Here is an 18,983-nt window from a genome sequence, read left to right as displayed (position 1 = left end):
ATCACTCAGATAAGAATCTACTGTTCTGGGTTAATAATGAAATCAAGTCTTCCTTGACATCAATAGTATGGAGTTAAGGAATACGTTCTAAACAAAGACCTAATTACAACTCCGAGTTGGTCTACTTACTCCCTGAGCCTGGCCCATGTACTTCCTTCTCTCTGAGCAGTGTTTGTTGTCATTTCCAAAACAATGACAATGAAAGCTGAGGTACATTATATTTCGAGGTCTTAGCTGATCCTGGAAATGGCAAAGAGGGAAACTCAGAAGTAAAGAAATTCTGAAATTCTTAAGGAAACTGGCCCCAGTGTTTAGAAACACTTAGTGTTTGCAGCTACAGAAAGAGTCAATGTGACCTGCGAGCAGTTTGTATGATCAAAACAAAATTCTCCTCCAAGCAAAAAAAAATAAGACTGGGATTCCTCATCTGAAATAACATCTAGTCTATGCAACCACTAATAACATGAATAAACAACAAGGATGTAGCAGCAGGTTATGGTAATGAAAGTGCAATTCATCTGAAGAAGCTTATGTAATTGAATTGCATTTATATAACCTCTCTTTTTGCAATATTTCAGTGCTCCATAGTCTTATACAGTATCTAATTTTACAAGAATCCAGTGGGGCAAATAACTACCAACCACCTATATTACAGGTGGGAAATCAAAGTGAAAGAAAGAATGAGAACTACAATCAGATTGATTCCTGTAAGTTAACTTTGCTATCATAAGTAACTCCTCCACAGTACTATGGGGTCTTCCTGTCATGTAGAAACAGAGCTCTGAATTGATGAGTGCACTTATAAACCCAGATCCCACAGCAGATGCAAAAACAGAGGTTCGTACTGAGACCAAGTGTCCTGAATATGGCCCAAAGAACTTTCCTATGGTCATGTTTTGCTTGAAGTAAAACAGAAAACTGTAGGTAGATGTTTCCCAATTGCTGCAGGTCAGTTAGGAAAAACTGTGGAGAAGAAGAATTTCTGTAAGTAATCCTTTAACATAATGACAATTTCAGGTGTGCCAGAGAAAGTGCAGTCCCCCTACCCAGCTTTCTAAGGTTCTGCAGGAGGTTCTGGCAGATGTTCACACACATGCTTTACTCTGTGATTCTCTTCCCAACAGCCAGTTAGCTCCCTCTTCTCTGAGTCCTTTTTTTCCATTTAAGAGACCAAAAGCCTCATTTTCAATTCAACTGAAGATGATTATAATTGATGTGAATTATGCAAAGCCTCTTGTCACATTTTCCATTCTGGCTGACTCAAAGCCCTGGATCTCAAACCCCACTCTGCAGTGTTGTTCCAGGTCTGAATCTGTAGATCAGGTCCCCTTCTCATTTCAGAGATCTTTGTGTAGTTGATCATATTAGTAATTATGTTTTGTATGAACTTAAGTCACTACATGTAGGTTTGAATTAGTGCACAAATACCATCACATGAAACTGTCCTTTAGTAAGTCCCTTGCAATACATAAATAACTCTGCTGAGAGCAAAACAAAGGCCCTTTGTGTTATTGCACAGCAGAGCCAAAAATGTTCTTGAAGCAAAGTTTGTTTTCAATATAATTACATACAGCTCATACATAAAACAGCTTGCCATTCTGTAGCCAAAAATGTAGTCCTCTAGATTCCATGAACATCTCCATCTATATTAACAATAGAAACAAATCTATAGTAAAACTGCTTATATTTCACTGGTTCTTTTTTTTGTTCTACTTGATATATTACTTGTTGTCTAAGAAGACAGTCCTGTAAGAATCTTACTGCTGGCACAAATGTCTGCCTGTACAAACAGCCTTTCAGCAATGGGAGTTTTGCGAGTGAATTTGGGACTGTTTTGGTATGTTTTGGGATACTGCCTGTTACTGATCATGATTGAGGACTTTAAAATCTACAGTGACAGAACTGAGCAGAAAAAGTACCAAATAGATTTTAAAATACTGCAGGAAAGGATGAAAACAAAGATTTAGGGCATTTTTTTATATTACGTCTGCTAAGAACAAGAATAGACTCAAACTTCCCAGTAAGAGCCATCTCTGTCAGCTGAGACATGCTGTCAGGATGATCTGTTTGGATCACAGATATTAAATAACCCTGCTGCACTTGAAATGACAGAAACAAGTTTGAATCCTTCAGTGCTGGTAGTGGAACCAGGCAATGGCCCCTCCAGCGGATCACTTTAGTTCAGGTGGAAAATTTTGTTTCATAGTCATTTTTCCTCACATACCTGCATCCTTCAGTTCCACAGTGCAGTGATTGTGGAGTCTGATGCCAGTCATATCCAATTCTTTACTGTGTTCTCACTGGTATTTCAGTGAGATTTCATTTTAATTTCTTTCTTTCTGAATGCACTAACAAGAAAGCAATGATGATGATCCACAGTGCAGTTTTGTTACTTAATATTGTAAAGTTTCAATGCTACTACTACAGCATGTCTGTGTTGGTCCATGAAGAATCACCTTTACAGAAATATTTTTTTTTGTATAGAAATCCATAGTCAGTAAAGGGCTGATAGAGGTGGACAGAAAGAACATGATGCTGATGCCACACTGAGGTGTGGAACAGACTGAAGGACAGCTGGTAGCTGAAATACTTCAGGACCACATAAAAGCTGCCTTTCTCTGCTCGGGACAGGCAAATCCCTGCAAGTCTGAGATCAAAGTAGCCAAGATTTGCACAAAGCACAATTTACTTTGCTACAAGAGCATGAATCATGATGCTACCGAAGGGCTCAGGTCTCTGGAAAAATTCTCCCTACTATTTGAAAAGTCCATTTCCATCTCAGCTGACAGAACCTACATGACTGGAACAGCACACAGCTACCATTACCACCAGTAGCTAGGAACTATGTAATCAGAGATCCACAGTCTTCTGATTCTTCTCATCTGCTACTACAACCTGCATCTATCATGCTCCATACACTGCACTGGTAGCAACAACTCGGAACAAGGAAGACATCCTAAACCCTTTAGCATTCACTACGGAAGCAAGCAGGCTAGAGTACAGTCTTATCCTAAATCACCATCTACTATAAACACAGTCTGGAAATACTAATGACACATAAAGCTGGGCAGGAGAGTTGATCTGCATGAAGGTAGGAAGATCTGCAGAAGGATCTGGATAGGCTGCATCAATGGCTGCATGCAGTTGTGTGGCATTCAGCAAGACCAAACATTAGGTGCTGCACTTGGGTCGTAACAACTCCATGCAGTGGTGCACAGTAGGGAAAGAATGGCTGGAAAATTGCCTGGCAAAAAGGGACCTGGTAGTTCTGGTTGACAGCTTGATGAACGTGAGCCAGCAATGTGCCCAGGTGGCCAAGAAGGCCAATAGCATCCTAGTCTGCATTAGAAATCATGTGGCCAGATAGCATAGGGAAGTGATTGTCCCTCTGTACTCAGCACTGGTGACACAGACCCACCTTCAGTCAGCTTTGGGCCCCTTACTGCATGAAAGGTATTGTGTTGCTTTTTATCAAAAGGAAGTAAGATTTGCTCCAAAAATCAATATGCATTTTATCCCTATTGTTAGATGCCTGGAAATAAAATTATTTGAATGATTTCTTGTCTAACCAGTTTAAAGCTAACTGGTAACTTGCACAGACCAAAGTACTTCTTTGGGAGCCAGATGGAGAGGTAAACACAGCCACAAGGAGTATTTTCTCTCTGGGAAGGAAAACTTTCAACACTCTTTTCAATTGTGTGTCACAAATAAAAGCTGGCAGATAAGGGATCCAGCAGAGAAGAACACACAAGATCACAGAATGATGGAATCATTTAAGTTGGAGAATACCTTCAAGATCATTAAGTCCAACCCTCTGCCTGACCTACAGGGTTCCATCACTAAACTATGTCCCCTATAGATTCAGACATCTCTTAAATTCTTCTCTGGACGGGGACTCCACCGCTTCACTAGGCAGCTCACTCCAGTGCTGACCACCCGCTCCATGAAGAAATTCTTCCAAGTAAGACCTCCATGGCACAACTTGTGATCATTTCTTCCAGTCCAAGATATCACTTCTAAATTTAATATTGAAGCAGGAAACAAAGCAGAAAAATTAACAAAGTAATATTGGACTCTTTGGACATTCTGCTTGTATTCCAATAAAAATTTCAGACTTGCATATAATATTTTGCTAGACACCCAATGGAAAACAAAAAACTAGAAAAGCTGCAATTTTTACTAAAAGTGTCATTAAAAGATGTGGAGTTTAGACAATATAGTGCTCACTGAAGAAGACAATTCCAGAAAACGCATATGCAAAAGTAGAAATAAACCCTTCTGTTTACTTGGTCTCCTGTGCACCTCTCTACAGTAGTGTTTCAGCACTCTGCATTTACAAGTATGATGGGTTTCTATGGACGGATCAGTTCAAAGTACACCAATTAACAGTGACTGTGAAGGTATGCAAATAAAAGACAATAGGTATTCTTCAGTAAAAATGCACGCTCTGGTTTTCAGGGACAGATATTGCTCAGTCACAAACAGTGCCATCTCCAGAACGACAGAGCCACATCTATCATTCTCAATCAGCTACATTTCCAGTGAGTCTGTCTTTGGTCTGTAGGCAACTGCACGACTTAGCTGAAGTTTCTGCTCATGATAATTGTCTTCCATTCCACTTATTTCAGGGAACAAGTTATAGAGGGATGTCTTTGTTCAAGGGCAGCTAAAATAGAAGCAAGACAGTCACACGGGGACTCAGCATGCTGAGGGCACAACAGCCACTGAGCTCTGGGGTCCCAAGGGCTCTCCCTGCGTGTGGGAAACAGCGCGGGCGTATGGGATTGATTTGAGTGCAGAACAGTGTGTGTGTGTGTGTGTGTGTGTGTGCAGGCGTGTTTGAGAATGCATGCAAAAATCTGTGTGTAACAGAGCAGTGAAGAGAAACTTTACAGATACAAACAAGTCACAAAAAAACAAAACCCAACCAGAGAAACAGCAGCTGGAATGTGACCATGAACAAATGTAAAGCAAGCAAGAGCTTTTGGGCTGTCTGTACTGAAGAAGGCTTGGAACTGAGAACAGAGAAATTTGAATGCAGATATACTCAGAGAAATACTCTGTTGCTGTAAAGGCACAGGATTGCATTTAAAAATACCTAACTGCATTTTCAGTTTCTTATTTTACAGGAAATATCCCAAGATTCCTCCCAAATTGATTAATTATTCATACCAAAATGAGGAAACAATATTATGGTAGAAAATTAGGGATGCTGTAAAGGTACTAGAACTAAAATCTTAAATTAGAAGGTTATTGCAGATTGTATCTGCAACAAGTTTAATTTCTGGGTGTGGGATATATGCTATTGAAATTGAAATAAGCAATGCCTTCAGCTACTTGGTTTGTAAGAGTTGCACAATGTCACTTCTGTGTTTTTAAGCTTGTATAAAATTGTTGTCAAAAAAAAAAGGGGGGAGGGTTTTGCAATTCAGTTGTGATGAGAGCAATCCTCCATAGTGCCCTCTTTGGCAAAGAATGCAGTTTGCTATCTTTCTCTGCCCAGTAGATGTTTTTATGAAACAACATCCTTGTTAAGAAACTTAGAAAATGTGGGATACATGAGTGGACACTGAGGTGGATTGAGAACTGGGTGACTGGCATGCCTCTGAGGGTTGCCATCAGTGGTGCAGAGTGTGGTTGGAGGACTGTAAATAGCGGTGTTCCCGAGGGGTCAGTGCTGGGTCCAGTCTTGTTCAACATCCTCATCAATAACCTGGATAAAGGGATAGAGTCCACCCTCAGCAAGTTTACTGATGACACAAAGCTGGGAGGAGTGGCTGGAACACCTGAAAGCTGTGTCAACAGCTACAACAAGACCTGGACAGACTGGAGAGTTGTGCAGGGAGGAGCCTGATGAGGTTTAACAAGAGCAAGTGTAGAGTCTTACACCTGGGAAGCAATAACTGCATGCATCAGTACAGGTTAGGAGATGACCTGCTGGAGAGGAGCTCTGTGGAGAAGGACCTGGAGGTCCTGGTGGACAACAGATTGGCTATGAGCCAGCAGTGTGCCCTTGTGGTCAAGAAGGCCAATGGGATCCGGGGTGCATTAAAAGGAGCATGGCCAGCAGGACAAGGGAGGTGATCCTCCCCCTCTACTCTGCCCTGGTGAGGCCACATTTAGAATACTGTGTCCAGTTCTGGGCTCCCTAGTTCAAAAAAGACAGGATCTCCTAGAAGGAGTCCAAGAGAGGGGAATAAAGATGATAAGGGCCTGGAGTATCTCCCATATGAAGAAAGGCTGAGTAACCTGGGTCTGTTCAGCCTAGGGAAAAGAAGACTGGGAGGGGATCTGATGAGTGTTTATCAATATCTAAAGGGAGGTGGGAGGCAAATGGATGAGACCAGGCTCTTCTTGGTTGTGTGTAGTGATATGACAAGGAGTAATGGCCTAAAACATGAACATAGGAAGTTCTGTACTAACATGAGGGAGAATTTATTTACAGTAAGGGTGATAGAGCACTGGAACATGTTGCCCAGGGAGGCTGTGGAGTCTCCTTCTATAGAGATACTCAAGACTCGGATAGATGCCTACTTGTGCAACCTATTGTAGAGTACTTGCTTTAGCAGGGGGGTTGGACTTGATGATCTTTTGAGGTCCCTCCCAGCCCCTGTGATTCTGTGATTCTGTGATGTTCTTGTTGAACCAAATCACTATGTAGCAAAACAAATGTGACATGCATATATTAAATTAATTGCACAATTTTTGTAACTTCCTTTACCATATAAAAGAAAATGTTAAAAAAAGAGACAATGCAGTGATTCAACTGGACTCACATATTATATTGTATTTCAGTGTCCATGCTGCTGCAGATGCTACTTTGAGGTACAAATTTGTATTTGGATTTGTACTTTGAGGTACAAATCCATATACTTGCTGAATATTAGAACTCACTTGGAATATAATTCTCCTCCTATTGCTGGAAGAGCTTACAAGAGGTTGTAAATGATGGCCCTTTCATTGAGGTCACTCCATAGGGGAATCAAGAAGCTACAGAAGGTGTCATGGCAACTGGTAATTGTAACTAGAAATCAGAAATAGCCTTGCAATTGGAAGTGTCAATTGCAAAATGACAGAAAATGGAAATAAAAGGAATACAGAGCAGAGCTGGCCAAAGATAAAGGCACACAGACTTTTGCTTTGATTTAAATTTTAATAATTTTTCAGGATAAGAAGATAATATTTATATATTTCTTTTACTTATGTGTTTCTTTGTCTCTATTGAGTATATAGTCATGAAAAGAGAGAAAACAATTTTAAACTTGAAAAATATAGTCAAAACTTCAATGAAATTTTGTCAAATTACATTTTCTAAGAAAAAAGTAGTAGTAGAAAAATTCCTGTTTTTAATCCAGAAGGGCAGTTAGATAGTAATTGGGATTCCAAAGGCCAAGCAACAAGAATGCAAGTGATGGAGTTAGAGGAAAGTGGAAATCAATAAGCAAATTAGGAATAAAAAAAAACAGGGAAGGTATCATAGAATGAATCACAGAATGTTGGAAAGGACCTCAAGGATCATCAAGTTCAAACCGCACTGCCACAGACTAGATCAGGCTGCCCAGAGCTGCATCCAACCTGGCCTTGAGCAACTTCAGGGATGGGGAATCCACAGCCTCATTGCACAAGGGTCCAGCACCTGTTCCAGCACCTCACCACCCTCTAAGAGAAAAAATTCCCCTTGCTATCTAATCTAAATCTTCCTTCCCTCCTTTAATTTAAAACAATTTCCTGTTGTCCTATCACTATCTACCTGTGTAAAAAGTTGATCTCCCTCATCTTCATAAAGTCCCTTTAAATACTGGAAGGCCATAAGGTCTCCCCGCACCCTTCACGTCTCCAAGCTGAACAAGCCCAGTTCCTTCAGCCTGTCTTCACAGGAGAGGTGCTCCAGCCCTTGGATAATTTTTGTGGCCCTCCTCTGGACCCTCTCCAACAGCTTCACATCTTCCCTGTGCTGGGGGCCCCAGACTTGGACGCAGTATTTCAGAAGGGGCCTCACGAGGGCAGAGTAGAAGGGAACAGTCATCTCCCTCTCCCTGCTGGCCACCCCTCTTTTAATGCAGCCCAGGACACCACTGGCCTTCTGGGCTGCAAGCACACACTGATGGCTCATGTTAAAGTTTTTCATCAACTGAGACCCCTAAGTCCTTCTTAGCAGGGCTGCTCTTAAGGGGCTCTTCTTTCAGTCTGTATACATGTCTGGGATTGCCCTGACTCAAGTGCAAAATCTTGCACTTGGCCTTGTTGAACCTCATTAGGTCCACATGGGCCCACCTTTCAAGTTTATCAAGGTTCCAATTAGAACATAAGGAAAGTGTGAAACAAAAACTGATGCTTACCTCTTGCTGCAGTCCTCTGAAAGGTTTTCTGTTTGACTCATCTTTTACACCTACAGCATCCTGCCCGAGGGTCTCAGTATTTCTCAACTGTAGAGATGCATCACCATGAGAATGCATTTGCCTCGCAGTATAACCCAAATTTTTTCAACCTTTTTTCTTGATGTACATCACACCTACTTCATTGACAGCAGTTCATCAAAGCTATTTAGAGTGCATTGCTGAGCAATCAGTCTGTCTGCCAGAAACTCATCACTGCAGATACCCACCCAGCAGTTACTGCCCCTCTACAGCTGCACCTTCCACTTCCTTCTAAGCTGTATCTCCTAACACTGACAGAGTACATTGTGGTAAAATGGATTCAGGTAGCTCAACAGGAGAAAATGCTTCCTTTGAGGCACTTGAAGATTTACTTACCAAACAGTCCTCATCCCTTATCCAGGCACCAGCTAATGCTTCCTGAGCCCAAAAAAAAAAAAAAAAAAAAAAAAGTGTTCAGTTTTCTTCAAATCTTTTTGATTTCTTTAAATCTCTTTGCCTGCAAACCAAAGAGCGTGTAGGGCTTTGGCTTCTCCCCAGGTCCCTGGTCTCAATGAAATCTTAAGTCCCAAACCGTCCCAAGTACAAAAGTCCGATGCAACTGGTATGAAGAAGATACAGGGTTAATCTGAAATGGTACAGTAAAGATGGGAACTACTAAGAAGGCTGTACGACGGGACGTATCACTAGGTGTTGCTTAAGAGAACATGCATTACTGGCTGAGCAGAAGCACAGAGGTTTGGGCTGTCCTGCAGAAGTGCAGCCAGACCAACTGCTTTGAACACTGGGGTCTTTTGGTCCTAAAATGAAAAAAATATCCTTACAAAATTAGATTTTCCTCTCAAGATAAGAAAAAATGAGGGCTAGTTGATACTGACCCCTGTATTCGCTCCAGCACAATTAAAAATGTAACGGTTCTTTAAGAAAAACACAGCCAGTAGCATGACAAATAATGGTATTTGAAGAGCTATGCATGTCTGTCAAACTATAATAGGAACAGCAACTCAGATTGCCTGACGTTCAAAGGCACATGCCTTGAAAGAAGTTCAAACTGGGAAAAAACAGCCAGGAAATGTCAGACTTGCACAGAGGCAGCAGGCTGTACAACAGTAGTATTTGTACAAGTCAGAAAAGGCTAAGGCTAGAAAGGTCTCTAGGTACCCACCAGGGACCACGAAGGCTGCGGCAAACAAACAGATCCACCATGACCGCGCTGTGTCTCTTTTCTTCAGCCCTAAGAAACACCTCGATAAGAGGAGTGCCTTGGCAGTGCATGCATGATGCTGCCTCTTCTACCAGCTTCAGCAAATGCTGAGCTGGAAGGCAAAGGGGTTTCTTGCTGCCGTACCTCTTCACTTGTGTCCCTTTGCTCCCCCAGTGTAGATCTTCTTGTTTCTGCTCCTTTTCCTATGCCTCCAGCTTATGCCTTAGCTGGCTGGATCACTCTTTTTGGCAGCACTGATGTAAGTTTAAAACAGGAAAGCAATGCCTTGAAACAGTTCACTGCTTGTACAGGTTAGCCAAATCACTGGCTACTGTGCTTAGTCTCCTCTAGCAACGATGTTGTAAAAAAGACAGAAGCAGAAACAAAAGGTACGTTTTCTAATTTGGCATTTTTCCCTTTATCCTTTTGTGTGTACTTGTCTTAATTTATCACTGAAGAGGCAGAATCAGGCTTTTACTGTAGCAGTAATAACAGCAGCTCTGGCTCATTATCTTAACTTCTTTTTTCATCCAAAAAGTGCAGTTATTACCATCTTTAATACTACCTAAAAGGCTGCCAAATACAACATCTTCCCGTATTATAAGAAACAAAACAAAACCAGCAATGACTACTGCAGCTATTGGGAAAGGAAATAAGAGATGTAGATAAAATCTCACTCAACCATTTTCCATGTTCTTTTTTACTTTTATTTGTAGCTAACAAAGGTTTAAACTCCTGGGGTTTTATTTTAGATGTGAATTTTTGCTGCAAGACATTTGGTTATCTCTGAATGTCCAGACTTTAACTACTCAGTATTGCACAGTGGGTCATATAAATAAATACCTTTGACCATCCTGACTCATTTGTTCCAGTAAAACAGGCTTAAAGCTTCTAATTAATACAGGATGTCACTATTGCCTCTCCATCCCCCACAGATGACTCCATGAACACTGTGCAGTTGTTTCCTCATTATTTTCTTCTTTCCAGTGCTTCTCCTCTCACTGCTCAGCTGCCATTCCTGGGGTTACTTCCCTATCCCCACTGACTTAGGAGCCCCCACCATCACTGCTCTCCCCTGGAAAATGTTTCTGCTACTTTGAGATCTCTTATCAAGCTGAAAGGCAGTCCTTTATGCCAAATGCCACACTCTTTACTTGTTCCTGGTTATGATTTCAGATAATTTATGTTTCAGATCATTCATATTCTTGCCTTCAAAATTCTGGCCTACTATAATGGCATGATTTGTCATCCCATTTCTGTTCACTAACTGAGATAGCCTACCTGCAGCTACATCAAAGCTGTGGTGAAGCTAAGCTCTGGGTGACTGTTTAACAAAAGAAATGTGTTGCCACTACCTATAGCCCCATTGCAGATGCTCTCTATCTGCCTCTCCCCATATCCCTTCATCAGGTTCTTAGTGCCTGCTCTGAGAGCAAACTTGTCTGGACAAATAGCTTATGTGAAATCTTGGCCAGGCTTCTTGGAATGGAAGATGTTCCATTCAAGTCGGTGAGACAATTCAAAGAAGTGAAGTGAAGCACATACATACTTGTAAAATACTAGTATCATAACAGTGCAGATTTAAGGGACTGTGAGGACACACATTCAGATAGCTGTAATAAGGAATTACAGATCACCTACAGTGAAGTTATACTTTAGATGACTGAAATGGAATTAGTGCTTTTGCAGTTCAACCAACTGAAAACGGGGTTCTGCAGTAAAGCAAACAAATAATTTCTAATTGCCATATAAAATACACTCAGTAGTATTGAGTGAAACTTAAATGAAGGGATGTTGATCAAGTTCACCTGATGGGGAGTCCCTTGCTATTAGCATAGTAACAAGTGAAACATCATCTCCATTCTCAGAAGGAAATGATAAATATCTCACTGAAATGTTGAACTCCACTGACATACCCAATAAAATCAGAATATGTTACAGCTGATTTGACATTCACAAGAAATGAGGATCTTTACCATATTTGTTTCTGTCAGCAGACATATTCAAAACCTCGGCTGAAAACGATCAAAAGACAGAACACAGATTAAAGTCCGTCAATTTATTCTAAGCCACAAAGGAATGCAGTTGTTAATTAAAGCAGAATCAGAAAAAGATCAATGCACAAATTAGTTTGCTGTGTTGGTAGGCAAACAATGAATCAACAAGCAAAATAAACAGGGCCAACTTCCAGTGTTTAACAAATAGTAAATAACACAATAATTAAGAAAAAAAGCATTCTTCTATGACCAAAAAGGATCTTGTAGACAGTGTAAAGGGAAAAAAAAATTACCAAAGACCTACTGATAGAATTCAATTAACAGTACTTGAAGAAGGGCACTTTCTCCCTTAGCTGTATTTCTCAAGTAAAAGATCTATCTTTCCCTTGTTTTCAGTAGTTAATCTTGTATTTTTTATAACCATGGTTATGACAACCAAGATATCTCCAAAAGGAATAAAAATACAAAATATAGTTTCAATACAATTAAACAGAAAGGATTTGACACGAGATGATGACAGTAACTTAAAACAGGAACTTGAATAACAATTCAGACCTGTTCAGTTCTTGCATCAACAGCAAAGAATGTCAAGATGTATTTGTTGCATGATGCAATTCTAGGAATAAAGACTGGTGGAAAAGGTGTCAGCTGGTGATTAATGACAAGCACAGAAGTCATTAATAAAAACCATTCCTATGGATGTCCTGCTCTTCTGTAAAAGAAAACAAGACCACAATTTTAAAACAAATACACATCACTGTAATGAGAATTGGCTTGGTTTACTTCATGTTAAAATCTAATAGGCCATCATAGTATTATTACATTTCCTTTCAGTAATGTCAGGAAAAAAATGTATTGAACAGATGCTGAAAGTAAACCTTGGTAATATGAGAAGCAGAGCATGAGTTAGCAACACAGAAGTACCAGTCCCAAAGCTCATTGCTTGCAATGCTACAGTAGCCTAATTTTGTGCGAAAGCAAGGCTTTCACAGTCACCACCAGTTTGTGCCTCCATTACTCTATGTCTTAGAACATTTGAACATGCTGGCCACTTCTAATCAAATTTGAAATCAGTACTGAAGTGCAAAATAATTCAGGTTGGGTGAATCCAACTGTTTAAATGTTCAAACATAACTTAATTTTTACAATGTTGAATGACAAAATGATTCAGGTTGGATGACACCTAAAGAGGACGTCTGATTAATTTGGTAAAGAGTCAAAGGGCAAACACATTTTTTATAAGTTAAAAAAAAAATCAATCATTATACATATATATAAAAAACTTATACTTTGCATCAGCTGACTGACCAACAAAGACATACATTCTTATATTAAGACAGCTTTGGGCAAGTCATTGCTCATCCTGATGCTTACTCAGATGGGGTGGCATGTTGTAGGAGCATAGGGTGGGTTACAATGTTGAATTGAGGATACAGAACATTAAACTGTAAGGAAATAGTTTTGAATATTTTATTGCTCATAATATAAATTGTTTGCCTAAGGCATAAATGCCAGAATGAAAACAGTGAGACTCATCAAATAGGCTAGAGAATAGTAGTGTTAATCTTCTTCTTAAAATCTGACACAAGCGACCTTCTGATTTCAATTAAAAAGACTGTGTGCCATTTTTTGCCTGAAACAATCTTCATTCATTAATGATTTGAATGCTGCATCTCATTCTCAAGGACCCACAGTCAGAAGGTGAATTTTTATGCAAAGGATTTGAGATACTGCTTAAGAGGAAAACTATTTATTTCTAAAAATAAAGCTGCTTGTCTTGTCTGACAAGCCTGATTTGATTTCAGACCAGCCATTTAACAATCATAACAGCGATAAAATAATCAGATACACAACCATTTTCTATGAATGCTGAAACTGATTTGGATACGGAATAGCATATCATATTAGTTCTAACAATACGCTCTACCTCATCCCACATCCATGAGCTTTGGTGTTTCAGCGCAGAATGAAAACGCAGGAGCTTGCCAAACAGTATTGTTCAGTGACATTACAAGAAGAAACAAAACTCACCTTTCCTTTATCATTCTCATTTAAACTATGATTCACAGCTCTGCATGAAATACCTCTTGGATTTTGCTACTCTTTGAAATCTGATCATATGGATTTAAGGAGAGATTTAACCCCTCATGGGGTAGTAGAGACGCCCAATAACAGAAGATTTAGACTTCTTTCTACAAGGACTGCTTCCCTTCCTCAGTGCTGCCAGTGGATTCACAGGGCAATTCAGCTGAAGATGGAACCAGATGAAGATACCATCTATTTCTCCCATACTGAGTAACTGGATCAGACTCAAGTATACAGCAGCTTCAAGCGTAGCTTTGTCCATAGACAGCAGCTCATATACCCAGCATTTATCCAGAGGAGTTTAATCAGGAAGACAGTTTCATAAATGAGGTTAAATCTCAGGTCTTCCACTGATGCATACAAACAGCGTCCCCATGATTTTTATAAATCACAGATACTTAATTTAATAGTTGGCTATGCTTATAATCATTATTATCACAGTACTATCATTTTTGTTATGATTATTTTTCAAGAGTTTTTACCCATAGATCACACAGGCAAAGAACTACCATCAAACAGAAAAACTAAAATTTACGTTTATCAAATGTAGTGTTTAATTACACCATTCACATTTACTCAAATCTTAAGCAACATAGAGAAAGTAGCGAGGATTAATTGGACAGCTAAGGACAAATTTCCTGCCAGTTCCTTAAGGTGCTGTCATGATTGAAATCCCAGGAGGCAGAACTCCCTGTCTGGTGAGATAACTCTGAAAGTTACAAATAGTGCAAAGAAATCCTGGCATTTTCTTGGTTTGGTAGAGATTTTTGGCAGTTTTGTAGATGAAATTCATCAGATTCAAGCTAAGACTTTACGGAGTAATATTCCCATTACTCAATCTATTCTTAGCTGGTTAAAGAATGCATTTAGAAATTTTACCAACCAATTGTGACCTAAATACAGCATTGGCTTCGCATACAAGTCTGTTATGCTCATCTCAGCCAGTGTATAATGCAATGATGCAAGTACTGCAGAATCTTGGAGGGGTCATATGGCCTGGAAATATATTGGAAGTAAGAGTGACTCATAGAGGATTCAAAGTTTTTAGACAAAAAGATGAGAGGTTTACATGTTTATGGGAAGTTCTAGATCACATGCTAAATCAAAAGCTAAGTGGTCTTCAACACATACTCTCCATCCAAAAGTCAGGCCAGAAATCCTCTGATAAATATTTTTCCATACAATCAAAGTATTTTAGTATTTTAGTGTAGGCCTCATGTGATCTTGCAGATAGATCAGGCTCTCAGTCTATAAATTTATCTGTAAATAAGACACAGAAAGGATGGAAATTCTAAGGCTACTTAACATCTAAATTGTTTTCTTGTCATATGCTACACGATAAATCAGAAGGCGGACTATATTCACTACTACAGGAACTATAATTTCCTTTTTTTAGCTTCATGTAGGTATTTCATCTGTTATAACTCAATGCTCGTTCTGTGGTTTTGGGGCTTTCCCTGCCTACTGACAAATGTTCTTGATTGACTGAGTTAAACTGTGGATGTGGCTAAATGTATTGCTTCCTCTTTCCTTGAATAACAGCTTCCAGTGCTCTACTACAGTCTTCATATTGCTGCACTTGTTGACACACTGTGTTCAGAGCCAAGAAAGCATTTTCTTTACTTCTCAAAATATTTCAGACTGGAATTTTTCACTGTTGTCCTCAAAGAAAACACAACTTCTAGGGAACTGATACAATTACTGTTGTTTAATTAAAAGATATTGAATGTAACAAACAAAAAAAAAAGTTAGAAATATTCCTTGAATTTCTGCACTTAAAACAACTTTTAAAAAAATTGCTTTTCAAAGCTACTAATTGTCCTTTCTGTCATCAGGATCATTTTCTTTATTCCCATGTACATGGGTGGAGCACATAAGAATATAGTTTCTGTAAACAAACAAGTTGAAGAATTGCTTTGTAAACCACTAAAGAGAGCTGCAAAAACCATCATTCCCAGCTCACCCAGCCTGAAAGGCAGGACTGCTCCAACTGTGTCTCTCATGGCAAATGTTTTTTCATTTGCCACTGAGACGACTGACTACTTTCATATAGTTTAGTAAAACTCTTGTTAAAATTAGAATTTTCCAACTATAATAGCACGTCTAAGTTGAAAACAGGTTTTACACCATCTCAGCTTCCAGGGAGGGATACTTGAGCATTACCAACACATTATTTTCCATTGTCACTTAGTCAAATTAAGTGCATAAGTCTTCTCATTTGGCTAGAGAGAAAACACTGGCTTTTATGAATGATTCCTTTCAAGGAAAGATTGATTCACATTTAAACTATTGTGTTTTCTCAGCAGTTCAACTTAATCACACATTTGTAAAGTTTACCATGCAGTAGTAACTCCACATGTTCTACAACAGCAATAATATTTGGTTGCAGAAAATTCTGCAGTTTGGAGCCAGCATAAATATCAAAAATATCCAGTCTTCCTCTACAGAATGGATGGAGTACTACATACATTGCAGCTATACTTTTTCCTCTGCACAATGCAATTCATTATACTTGGAAACTACCTCAAAATTCTTCTTATATCAAAGTTGCTAAGGGTAGTCACTTTCAGAATTTCAAGGGCAGATAAAACTATCAATAGAAAGTATACTTTTTTTGATGGATATTTTATTGAATGAGTGCTACTAAGCTGTCACATATTCAACAGTGCTTTTATGTAGTCAGCTTCCAGTCTTGCTTCACACAGACATACTCTAGAAAAACATTCCTAAACTTTCGCCATAAAAAGACTCCCACTAACAACAAACAGACATTTCTATTTGGCTTGCCCACATTAAAATTTGAATCACACTATCAACCGAAACCTATTAAAAAATGCTTATCTGCAATAGTTGTCTTAACACAATATTTAACAGCAATTTCAGGACACCTAAAGATACACCGCTACAGTACTTTGAAGCGCGCTAAGGAACATCTTCCACTCTCCATTTCAGCTGCTGTAAAGAATGGTACAGCTGAGATCACATCAGTCTTCTATAGGGACAGAAATCATATTACAATAGTATTAGTTTGGAATTGATTAAACTTTAAATAAGGTTTCCCAGATGAGACCTTATTTTCTCAAAAAAAATGTCTTATACCAAAACTGGTTAAACCAAGGTGTTCAAAGATTCAAAATTAGAATGGTGTTTCAGCCTGAAACAATCTACAAGAATCACACATTAGCTGGAATGTTTGTATAAACACTTATGGGAGTATTTCTGTTCCTGTTCATAACATCAGTATGCAGATGACAATTTAGACGGCACTGGAAGAGACCACAGGTTATTCAATCCACAGAGGACTCAACCTTTTATGACAGGAAATTACTAACCCACCCTACGCATGCACAAGTTCATACGTGCAAGTCCATAGGGTTTCATCCTGTTACCAGCCCTTTTATTGTGTATGGATCTTCCTAGGCAGTGTACAGTCAGTGGAGCTGAGAAGCTTTCGGTCTATCTCCTTCACTGATGAATTTTGATTCTGTAGTTTCCTTGTTTTCCCAACACCAATTTGAATGGAGATCATCTCCAAAAATTGGCTGGTCTGAGAACTGGCTCAGGTGAATGAAACTGCAAGGCAGAGAAAGTACAGAGAAACTCATGGAAGTTTATTTATCACTGGCTCACTAACCCAAAATCATATTAAAAATCACTGCTTGGAGCCTGCCCAGGGATAGCAATGACTCAAAGTACTCCCTGTATAAACGTTCTGGTGCTTGACCCAATTCTTTAAAAAATAACACAACATCAATTAAATTCCCAAGCTTACATTTCAGCTCACTAGCAATAGAATGCTCATGGCTCTCAGAAACCTTTGGCTCTTTGAAATATAATAATCTAGCTTGTTGACTGTGTAACTGCTACCTCCAATATACCCATTAATAAGGTTAACTAGGTCTCTCATATGTAGTTTCCAGTTTAGTGATGGGATCCACGCACACTGAAGTGTGGCAGCTCATTTCTCTCCAGGCAATCAGATTCTCTTAGGAGACAGAGATGCTCTGCAGTAGTTGTTTCAGTTACCACAGACTTTTCACTTTTCTAAACTGTGGAAATCAACCACAAGCCAGGCTGATTGGTACAGGCTCATTGGGTGCTACCTGACTAATTTCTTCTTAGTGATGAAGAGTACAGAATCACAGAATGGTAGAGGCTGGAATGGACCTCCAGAGGTCATCTGGTCCACCCTCCCTGCTCAAGCAGGACCATGTCCAGGTAGCTTTTCAATATCTCCAAGGATGGAGATGCTACAATCTCTTGGGGCAACCTGAGTCAGTGTTCAGCTCTTCACACAGTACAGAAGTGCATCTCGATGTTCAGCAGAAACTTCCTGTGTTCCAGTTCAGGGCCCAGTGCCTCTTGTCCTGGCACTGGCACAACTGAAATGAGCCTGGCTCCATCCTCTTTGCACTTTCCCTTCAAGTAGATACAGACGTTGATGAGATCCTGCTAATCCTCCTCTTCTCCAGGCTGTAGGGTGGGCAGCTCCCTCAGCCTCTTCTCACTGAAGAGGTGCTCTGGGCCCTTCATCATTTTCATGGCTTGCTGCTGAACTCTCTCCAGTATACTGAGGTCTCACTCATACTAGAGGGCCAGCACTGGACACAGCACTCCAGGTGCGGCCTCATCTCCCTCAAGCAGCTGGCAACACTCTTGTAAAGGCAGCCTGGGGATACCAGTAGCCTCCACCACAATCCTTGTTCAGAAGGAAATTCCCAGCCTTTAAGAAAGTTTATTTTTTTTTACTCAGCAGAGTTCATTGACATATTTCCTTTAGTCATTCTTAAGAACAAATCAACAAAATCAGGAAAGTCTGCTCTTTATATTTTTGAGTGAGTTATGTTATGGGTGTCCAACAATAAATAAGTTGCTATAAGGATTACTCAGTTCTCCTTAATAATGTGGTTTTGAAAAGTTGCTATTTCCTTGCAATTTTTTTTTCCCTAAGAGTACAACTTCGGCAAAATACAATAGCTCTTGTGACCTGATGGCACAGCTTTTCTGCTGCATTAGAACGGGCCTACCAGAAACTTATCAAGTTTCAGACTAATATTCAGCCAGCTCCCAAATGCTGCATTTACCTAATATCTGCTTTAAATTCAAATGGCTCGTCCTTCTGTTATCTGAGAACAGCCAGGCTAACATTGCTTCAAAGACCTTGGCCTCTACAATAGCATACTTGAAATACTAGGACTCTGATCCTCTGGCTGATGAGAAATCTTGAATCCATGTTTAATTTTCTTAGGCCCGCGTTTATGTGCGTATATATACACACAGACAGAACCACATCTTCATTATTTTATCTTATGTATTTCTAGT

This window comes from Numida meleagris, chromosome Z (genome assembly GCF_002078875.1).
Source record: "Numida meleagris isolate 19003 breed g44 Domestic line chromosome Z, NumMel1.0, whole genome shotgun sequence".
NCBI classification, from domain to species: Eukaryota; Metazoa; Chordata; class Aves; order Galliformes; family Numididae; genus Numida; species Numida meleagris.
The sequence above is the reverse complement of the archived record's forward strand: the minus strand, read 5'-3'. Positions refer to the sequence as shown.